The sequence below is a fragment of the Manis pentadactyla genome, chromosome 10 (assembly GCF_030020395.1).
Source record: "Manis pentadactyla isolate mManPen7 chromosome 10, mManPen7.hap1, whole genome shotgun sequence".
In the NCBI taxonomy this organism is placed as follows: Eukaryota; Metazoa; Chordata; class Mammalia; order Pholidota; family Manidae; genus Manis; species Manis pentadactyla.
Window position 1 is genome coordinate 91,548,043 of NC_080028.1, and position 9,458 is coordinate 91,557,500.

Sequence of the window (9,458 nt, forward strand, 5' to 3'; positions counted from 1 at the left end):
GACGAGCTGAGCATTCTCAATTTTCTCAAGCTTCATAAACAAACTTCATGAACAGTGATCATGCCTGTAAAATACAACTTTTCAGAGATCTGCCCTCTCATCAGGTGTTATCCTGCCAACCTGGCGATGGGACGTGGCTCACAGTTGACCAGAGCACAACCTGGGTGTACTGGGGTATTTAGGCAGAGGTCTGGGTGAAGATATCTGTTGGTGTTTTTTTAGGCACATTAGAGTTTATTTTAGGCCTACAGAGTCAATAGAGTCTGACTCTATTGAGGAATTCCATCCTCTTCTGCCTGAATGAGGGAATTCCAATTAAATGCCTTCTCTCTGCCTGAATGTGCCCTTGTTTCCCTAAGAGCAGTGGCTGTACACAGCAGCACCTTGAGAGTTTGGACTTAGTAGAATCATCAAGACGAAGCCCAAGGAACCAGCTGGCTCACATTTGCAGTTGTCACGCCATATCTGGGCCTTCAGGAAAACGAGTCTAACCAGCGTTATAGCTCCTGGACCTGCCTGTGCTCCATGGACCACTACATAGGTCTGCAGGGGTATTCTTGATAGAATGTAGACAATTTTATATTTAGTATCTGTGGCGTTGGAGTGCAGAGGGAGATTTTCCAAGGATATTAATAGAAAGTGCTGTTAGTATTACTGATCTGTGCCTTTTCTTTTGTCTATGTATCAGGAATTTTATTGGGCTGGCCCTATAGAGACTAGAAGTTATAATGGCTTAATAACAAATATGTGCTTTTTTCTTTCTTTCTCAAAAATAGAAGCAAGGAAGTAGATAGCCCTGGGCTGGCTTGCAAATCATCTCACCTGCAGGAAGCTGGGCTTCTTCAATTTTCCTTTCCTATCATTCTTAGTGTGTGATTTGCATCTTCAAGCTTATCTCAGGTGGCAGTTGGAGCTCCACCCACCCCACTCTCAGCCTAGGCTGAGGCAGGAATCAAAGCAGATGAGCAAACACATGGCCCCAGCTCTCAGTCTCTAATGAAGGAACATTCCTAGACACCCTGCCCCGTAGCTTCCGGTACTTGTATTCATCAGCGCTTAGTCACATACCTTGTCTTAGCTGCAAGAAAAACTGGAATCTTGAGGTTCTGTTCCCAACCAAGAGGGGAAGACTCGATACTGGTTGGGCCACCAGCTGTCTGTCGCAGCTTTTTCTTGCATCCATACCATGTGGTTTCTTCCCATAACTAGGCATATCTCCCTGTTTCCTCCACAAGGTCTGAATTTTCGAAGAGCCACCCCTTGTCATACAAGGACTCCAGTGGAAGGTGAAGTGTTATTCAGATACTGGCACTGGATTAATATGGGTGTGAACAGGTCCTGCCAGTGCCGAATTGTACCTGACCTTGCACTCCTGGAGGTTAAGGGCCTTCTCTCTATCCTTTTGTGTTCTGGGAAACGGCTTATTGCAAAAAAGCCCCCCTGCTCTACATGCCTTAGAGAAGACTCTCAGGTGCCCCCTGCATTTCCCGATGACAAGGCCAGACACAGACTCTAAATTTCCATTCTTTGCCTTATAAATGATTATTTGTTTTGTTTCCACTGATCAGTTGGAACAAAATGCTTGTATCCAAACCCTGGTTAAACTTCTCTGCAGAGGCTGACCATTGGCCACCTCTAGCTAGAGCCAGCACACAGCCCCTCCTGAGCAAAGGTTGGCCTCTGGGAAAAACATTCTTTGATTTACTGTCCAGTCCTGCCAGCCTTCATCCCACTTCCCCACATCTGGTTCTCTCCAGCCACACTATCCCTCTCTGAAAAGAAAGCCCTACCTCTGACTTGCTTGCAGATTTTACAATCAGATTGGTCCCCCTTTTGCAAATGTCGTACCCCCCCACCACACTTTGCAATAATCCTTTTGAATAACAGTCTGCCTTTACTAAGCCAAGAGTTGTTTTCCTTTAATAGCCCCTAAATATCGGGGCACCAGACAGGCACCCATGGACATTCTCGAATGGGCAGGCTGGGGGCAGATTTTGCTGCTGTTGCCAGGTGAAACGGGGTACCTGTTCTCCCATACAGTCAGTGTTCCCTTGAATCTGCTGTCCCTTAGGACTGACAGGTGTGGGAGGGGCAACTGGTGCAAGGACCCCAAATAGCCTCTATATGTATCAATAGCCATACTGGTAGAAGTTGGAGGTTCTACAGAACTGTTTGGCAGAAAAAGGAATAAAAGAGTTTGTTGTCAAAATGGTTGGGAGACTCTGGGTTAAGTGGGTTAACAGGTTCTTCCCTGTAAGGTTTTTCACAGACATTTTGTGAAATGCTCAACAATAGAATATTGCATACAAGGCTTCCCCAAATTTTTAGACCATGGAATTTGCCAAACACCTAGGAATATCATGTGGAACAGTTTGGGAAACGCTGACTTAAAGCCTTTCCTATACTTCCCTGGCAGGGGAGATACCGTGACCACGGGGGTGGTTTTCCCAGGGCAAGGCTTACCCATTGTGCTCTGGATGTGCTGACCCCTGTGATTTCCCCAGATGTGGAAACTCAACTGCATAATTTCTGAGAGTGTAGGACTGTGAAAATAAATAAAGGATTTCCTGTGCTCTTCTGTAACTGCCTGATGCACCATGTAGAAGATAAGCTTGCCTTTGAGCTATGGTCAGGGAGAGGGGATCAATGCTTCAAAGCCAGTGGCTAATGTTGCAGGTGGGCATCAGATACATTTGAGTGGCAGGTGTCCTCTCTCTTTGAGTAAAGAGATATGCTAAGTAGCCTTTATCCTGGGGGAAACACAGTAAATGGGTCAGATTTTCCAACTGGAAGATGCTGTGTTTAAGACATTTTTGATTTATGGCAGCTTTTGCTTGACCCTGGCTTTCCAGTTTGCAACTAATGTCACCAGGGTATCTGCCTAATGCACGGTGGTGAATTTTTCATGGCAAGACATGTATTTGTGCTATTGGCCTCCAGGGCAAGAAAAAAGCGTGGCATGTCAAGAGCAACATAAATTGTTCGGTAAATCTTTATTCCCCCCAGACCTCCCTGCAAAGTCCCATTATTCGTGTCACACTCAACTGTTCATTCATTTACAAACATTTATTGAGCAACTTACATTTCTAAGTACTGTGGGGGATACAGAGATGTATAAACCAACGTGGGGATATAAGTGCACGGGCAGCAGGTGTGAACATGTAAAGGAACAAAAAGAGCTTTGAGTGGGGATCCCTCTGTGGCGTGAGTGGTCAGGCGTCTCAAAAGCTGCCAGTGAACATGCTTATCTTGTAAGAATAAGTCTTGGTTCCGTAAGACTCCCCTCCAGGGGCTCCCGGAGGGATCAAATGCCAGGTTTCTTTTTGGGTTCAAATCCCAGCTATGTCATCTTAGGCAAGCATTCTGGAGCTTCAGCACTTAATCCCCTTTACTGTAAATGAGGGGCTTGAAACAGTTCTTAAAGTTTCTTCAGCTCAAAACAATATACAGTTGACCTCTAAAACATGGGTTCGTACTGTGTGGGTCCATTTATACATGGATTGTTTTCAATAAATACACTGGAAAATATTTCTGAGGTTTGCAACAATATGAAAAAACATTTTCTTTTCTCAAGCTTACTTTATTGGAGGAATACAGTATATAACAGATATAACATATAAAAATTCGCAGTAATTGACTTTTTATGTTATTGGTAAGGCTTCCAGTCAACAGTAAGCTACTAGGAGCTAAGTTTTGGGGAGTCAAAAGCTGTACATGGATTTTTGACTGGGCAAGGCTCAGTGCCCTACCACCTGCTAGGTCAGCTATAATTTGGAGAAGTTTAGAGATACACACACACAGATACTTGAGATAGAATATGGGTATGATATGCATATACATATACACACATATATAAATGCATGCATATTTCACATTTGAAATTTGTCATATCAGATTGCTTCCAGCTAGGGTGTGTAGATAAGACAGGGTCATGGAAAAGAGGGCCTTTACATAGTGGGCTTAAAAGAGGCCCAGGTGTTGGATTTGAGGAGGTGGTGGTGCTGAGATGACATCATTCAGGGCAAAGCGCAGGGTCAAAGCACAGGGCAGGGAGGGAGGGGTCGGGGCGTCTGTGGGCTGGCTCCCAGTGTGGGTATGGGTGACCGTGGAGTATGGGTGGGGTTTCATGGCTGCAGAGCCATCTCCCCTTTGCTCACAGGGCTCCAGCCCCACCCTGTCTCTGTTCTCAGGCCGTGGGCACTTGCTCCTCTCTCTGCTTGACTTGCTCTGCCCCCCTTTGCAGGCACATCCTGTGCAGTCTTCAGACTCCCTCCCTCCTGAAGGAGCCCTTCTGAGCATCCACACCCCTGCACACCTGGGGCTCAGTCTCCAGCTTATGGCCTCCGAGCTCTCCTCACCATTTCCAGTAACGTTTCAGCACGCCTGTCCGTTGGGGGCTTGTCTGTGTCCTTGGCAGTGGGAGCCCATGAGGTGGAGGGCAGCACTCGCCTGGCTACTCGAGGGTTCCCTGTGCACAGCATGGGGCTGGCACGCTCTTGGTAAACATTTTTTGAGGGAATGAATGAATGAGCTGTAATTCACACTGTTGTGAAATTCAGGGGAACCATAAGCTGCATACTTCTTGAATGCACAGAACCTCTGTTATACTATTCAATTTAATGCCTACAGGGGATATAGACCAAAAGAAAAAAATATTTTTTAATGAAGTAAAGATGTGATGCCCTTTGCTTTGTGAGTTATGGTGAAGAGGTCCCTTCCCTTGATGCTCAGGAAGGGGTGGTGGAAGCCTGCACAGACCCTGAGCTCTTGGTTTTGCCAAGAACCACACCTTTTTCCCCCTGTTGGAAGGGACCTCAGTGCCTACCCCCAGCTCTGTACCCCGATACTGCCCCCCAGCCCTGCTGCCCCATGACACCGTGACCCATGACCCACTCAGCTGCCCCCTGGCCCTGCCTGGTGCCCTAGCACTCGGCCCCTCCTCGAGGCTGCCCCCAGACCACAACTGCCCCTGACACTGCCCTCTTGGAGGCTGCTTGAGCGAGAATCTCATGCCTAAAATCTGATGCCATTTCTGGGCCTGGACAATAGCATGGTGGTCACTTGGGAAGCGGGAAGCTCTGGTTTCTTGCCTACAGCAGCTCTTTGTGTGTGACTCATGACCCCATTTCCTGCTCTTTCTCCTTTCTCTTTCCGTGCTGTACCCGGTCACCTGGTCACTTGGGCACAGTCCTCAGGCCTTGCCCAGATCTGAGCTCAAGATGATGTTTGCTGAACAGGAACAGCCAGAAGGTGTCTCTGATTTCCCCTGGGTGTGTAAGCTCTGGAACCAGGTCCCAGAGAGGGCAAAGGCCGCAGTGAGAGTTTGTACAAATATTACCCAAATACCCCAAACTGTGATGATCTCACTCTACTAAGTAAGACATTTCTTCCTTTATTTGAGGATGAATGCTGGCCTCTTAACTGAAGGCTGTGCCAAAAAATGGTTGCCTGAGTTTAAACATTTGTACTATGAGTAATAATTGACAAAGGACATTGCTATATTATGACTAGTAATAATAGAGCTAAATGATATTATTATAAGCCTTTAAGAGTTTATACAATACTTCCTTTTACATTGCCTCATTAAAGTCACAGCTGAATCCTCAGAGTAATATTTTATTAGCACAAGAAAACTGTGACTCAGAGAGTTATGTACCCAGTGTCATTCATCTGGAGAGCAGCAGAGGATAGAATCTAGCCCATGGCCTCCTCAAAATTCCCATGCATTTAAACACATCTCAGTGTGTCCTTTCTCCATGGAACCTAGGCCTTGTGTGGGGATGCTTGGGTGATGGCCAGGTAGGGCTAGAAGACCTGAGTAAAATTATCAGGTAAAACTTGTTATAGGATTTTTTAAGGAAGAAAAAGGGGGAGGTCCCTGGAAGTAGGAACCAGAATCCTACTCCTACAGAGAGTACAAGTGAACTAATGTTGGGATCTCTTTACAATCACTTAATTTCATCATCATTCTAAGAACCACAGAATGCCACATTCTTCCAAGCATTCCCATTCCACATGGGAATAAATTTAGGCCTGAAGTGGTGATAAGACTTGTGGCAGATTATATACAATTAGCTCCATCTCACATTTGCCTGGGTAATGTGACTTGGCCTCTTTTTCCATTAAGGGGTGGAGTCTATTTTCTTGCCCCTTGAATCTGGGCTGGCCCTATGATTTACTCTGAGTACTTGGGTCTGATGGAAATAACAGTCAGTGACATCCAAGGCTAGATCTTCATAGGTCTTTCTTTCTCCATGCTTTTAGAATATTGAGAACAACATGCTCTGAGAAAGTACAGTCTAACCTATTAGAGGATGGAAAACTGGGAGACTAGAGGTCGCCCAACCAAAAGCCAGCAACAATGGCTGGATGTTCCTGTGAGGCCAGCTTGAACTTTCCAGCCATCCAACCCTCTAGTTGAATGCAGCTGTGGGAGACTGAGTGCAGGAGAAATCAGCAGAGGGACAGCACAGCCAAGCTCATCACGATTCTGTGAAGTCCTCAGAGAGAACAAATTGTTGGAGTTTTCAGCACCCTGAGTTTGGGGCAACTAGAGGCCAGGTCACATTACCCAGGCAAATGTGAGCTGGAGCTAATTGTATATGATAAGCCACACGTCTTATCACTACTTCAGCACATTTTTTGTCTTCAAATTGGCTGTTGCGTGGTGTCCATGAAAGGAAGGGAACAGGACTGTCGGGACTGTGGTGGGAATCATTTTCCTTGGATCTCGGGCCCTGAGTAGGAAAGGACTGACATTCTCTCTTGACCTCAGAGTCATATCATCACACTCCAAGGGAACCAGCCCAAGCACGAAGCCTCAGAGAGCAGAGGGCAGACTCTACCTGCACATGAGCACTTCCATACCCAAAACCTAAAATAGTTGGATTGGCTTTGGGACCAGTTGGTGTGTGAAAACTGTATGGTGTGGAGAAAGTAGAAAGAACTAGTAGAGGCTAGAGAAGGGCAGCCCACGTACACAGTTGTGGAACAATTAGCAAAACTGAATCCTGAGGTATCTGGGGAGATAGAAAATGTACCTCATGAACTTGAGATCCTGACCAAGGAAATTTCCAACTGTAATTTTGAAGGGGCCAAGTTGCTTTAATAAATTATCTTATCTGCGTATCTTCTAATGAGATATTGGAAGAGAGAGGAACTAAAGAAGGAAAGGTTCAATTTTTATGCAGAATTTAGAGGAAATATAGGAAGGCTCAGAATGTGCTGGGTTGAAAAATAAAAAGATTCTCAAAGTAAGAAATGACCTTAAAACCAAATCAAGGGAGTGGCTGTATGACCCTTTATTAAGAGTTCAGATGTAAGGCAGGGCCTAATGGGAACTTTTGGTCTAACCGAAGGGCTTCTGAGATTCTGAAGGAAGTGGTCTTAAAGCAGCCTCACCTATAGCCCAAAGGAGAAAGGGACCTGACATAAAAGCATCACAGATAGAGCTGTGGGGGCATGGAGTCAACAGTAATCAGATTCATAGGAATGACATAAGGTTTTAAAGATTGTTGTATTGGTAGCTGACAGTGAATTGGGATGTGAACCAAGTTTTCTTCTATAAAACAGCTATAAAAAATATCTAGTGTAGACTAAGTGCTTACCATGTACCACAGGCCCTTTGTTAAGGACCTGGTGCAAAATCGCTGCACTTCATCACACCACTGCTTGGCTGTAAGGAGGTTCCATTGCTCTTTATCCATTTTATACATGAGGAAACAGGAGCTCGGAGAGGCTATGTGCCTATTGCACACAGTTGGGAAGTGGCAGCACCAACTCGAAGGCATTATGCTTTTCTGCCTCCCCAGAGGTTGTTATAACCAACAGGGCATTTGGTTGGCTCTGGCTGTAATTCCACTCCACTAACTGTGAGTGGAGAGAAGTTAAGATTCACCCCATCCATCAGCCCAGGGTGATGATCATTCCTGGATCCCCTGTGTGCTGTTGTCCCGGTCCCTGTTGGGTGCCCTGCAACACCCGATGCTGATTCAGGCAGATTTCGTTCTTTGGCTTCTACAAGCATCTGGAAAAGACTCTCAGCTGGTTTACAGCACACCATTCAGACCTGTTAACTGTCTTCTTGCCCTAACCAGCTCCTGCCAATAATAGTTGTGTGGGATTCAGATGGTGTGAAGGACCCGCCGTTTGAGAGGATAATTTGTGCCAGTGCAGCTGCTCTCCCTTTTGCCCTTGGGTTTCTGTATCAAACCATGTCTGGTTTTGTTGTTATTGTTGCTGCTTTTCTCCTCTTTCCACACCAATGCTGTTTGCTTGTTTTGTTTTTTTCCCCTTCCCTCAGGAATAGAAACTTAAACTATTTTGTATAGAAAAAACCAAATTACTGAATTACACACAAAAAGATCTATTACTCCTTCAGAATGAAGACAAATGCACAGCTTGAGGTATAATGCATCAATTTGAGTAGTAAATACAGAAAACAGAAATGATATTTATATAGAGGAAAGGAGTAAAGATATCACATGACTGGAGAGAACAATAAAGATGAAGGAGGCAGGCGGGTAATGTAACAGACAAAGTTAGACCTCGGGGCAAAGCCCCACTCAGGGATGTAGTGGGTGGATTTCAATACAATAAGAATGGAGAGCTTTGGGGTCAGTGCTTCCACTCAACATGCGAAACCCCTCAGCTGCATCAGTGCATGAAATTTAGCTCTGGGAAACTCAGTTCTTTGGACAAAGTGTTGCCCACTAAAAAAAAAAGCAAATAATAATACCTATAATTTATCTACCACTTGTGACCTAAGTAAAATATATCATATGTATTTAATCTAATCTTTACAACATGAAGTGGATCTTATTATAATGATTACTGTTTTTTTAATGGGAGAAGTATAGAGAGCAGTGAAGTATCTTGTCCAGGGTCACACAGCAAATAATACTGCAATGATGAAGCCGTAGTGCCTCTCCGCATTCCTGGGAGAATCAACTGGGTCTATATCTGGCTCCCTATAGGTGTACCTAGCAGAGACATAAGAGGGACTTCTTCAAGTGCACTGGTGGGGTGAGATCCCTGAATCCTATGGGAAAGATATCAGGAGGACCGCAAAGAACCACCTTCTCCAAGTTTAGTATATTATCTAAGGCTTACTGGGTTTGAATGCTGGGTTCATATAGAAACATATTTTTGATGACATTTGGGAACACCTGTAGTGGATCTACTAAGCTATGGCTGCAAATATCTCCACTCTGACCACTGCATGTCAGAGACTGGAGGCGTCTGAGTATTCAGAGCACATTTTTTCTTTTCAAATTGGCTGTTGCGTGGTGTCCATGAAAGGAAGGGAACAGGACTGTCGGGACTGTGGTGGGAATCATTTTCCTTGGATCTCGGGCCCTGAGTAGGTAAGGATTGACATTCATTCTTGGCTGCAGGGTCACATCATCACACTCCAAGGGAACCAGCCCAAGCACGAAGCCTCAGAGAGCAGAGGGCAG

The 9,458-nt window shown here is 45.3% G+C and overlaps 1 non-coding gene across 1 annotated transcript; it reads left to right on the forward strand.

Moving 5' to 3' along the window:
• The first annotated feature begins 2,401 nt into the window (after positions 1 to 2,401).
• Positions 2,402 to 2,572, forward strand: LOC118923754 (U1 spliceosomal RNA). The gene has a single exon (XR_005029318.1). It is a non-coding gene; the product is annotated as a U1 spliceosomal RNA (small nuclear RNA).
• Positions 2,573 to 9,458: the final 6,886 nt, after the last annotated feature.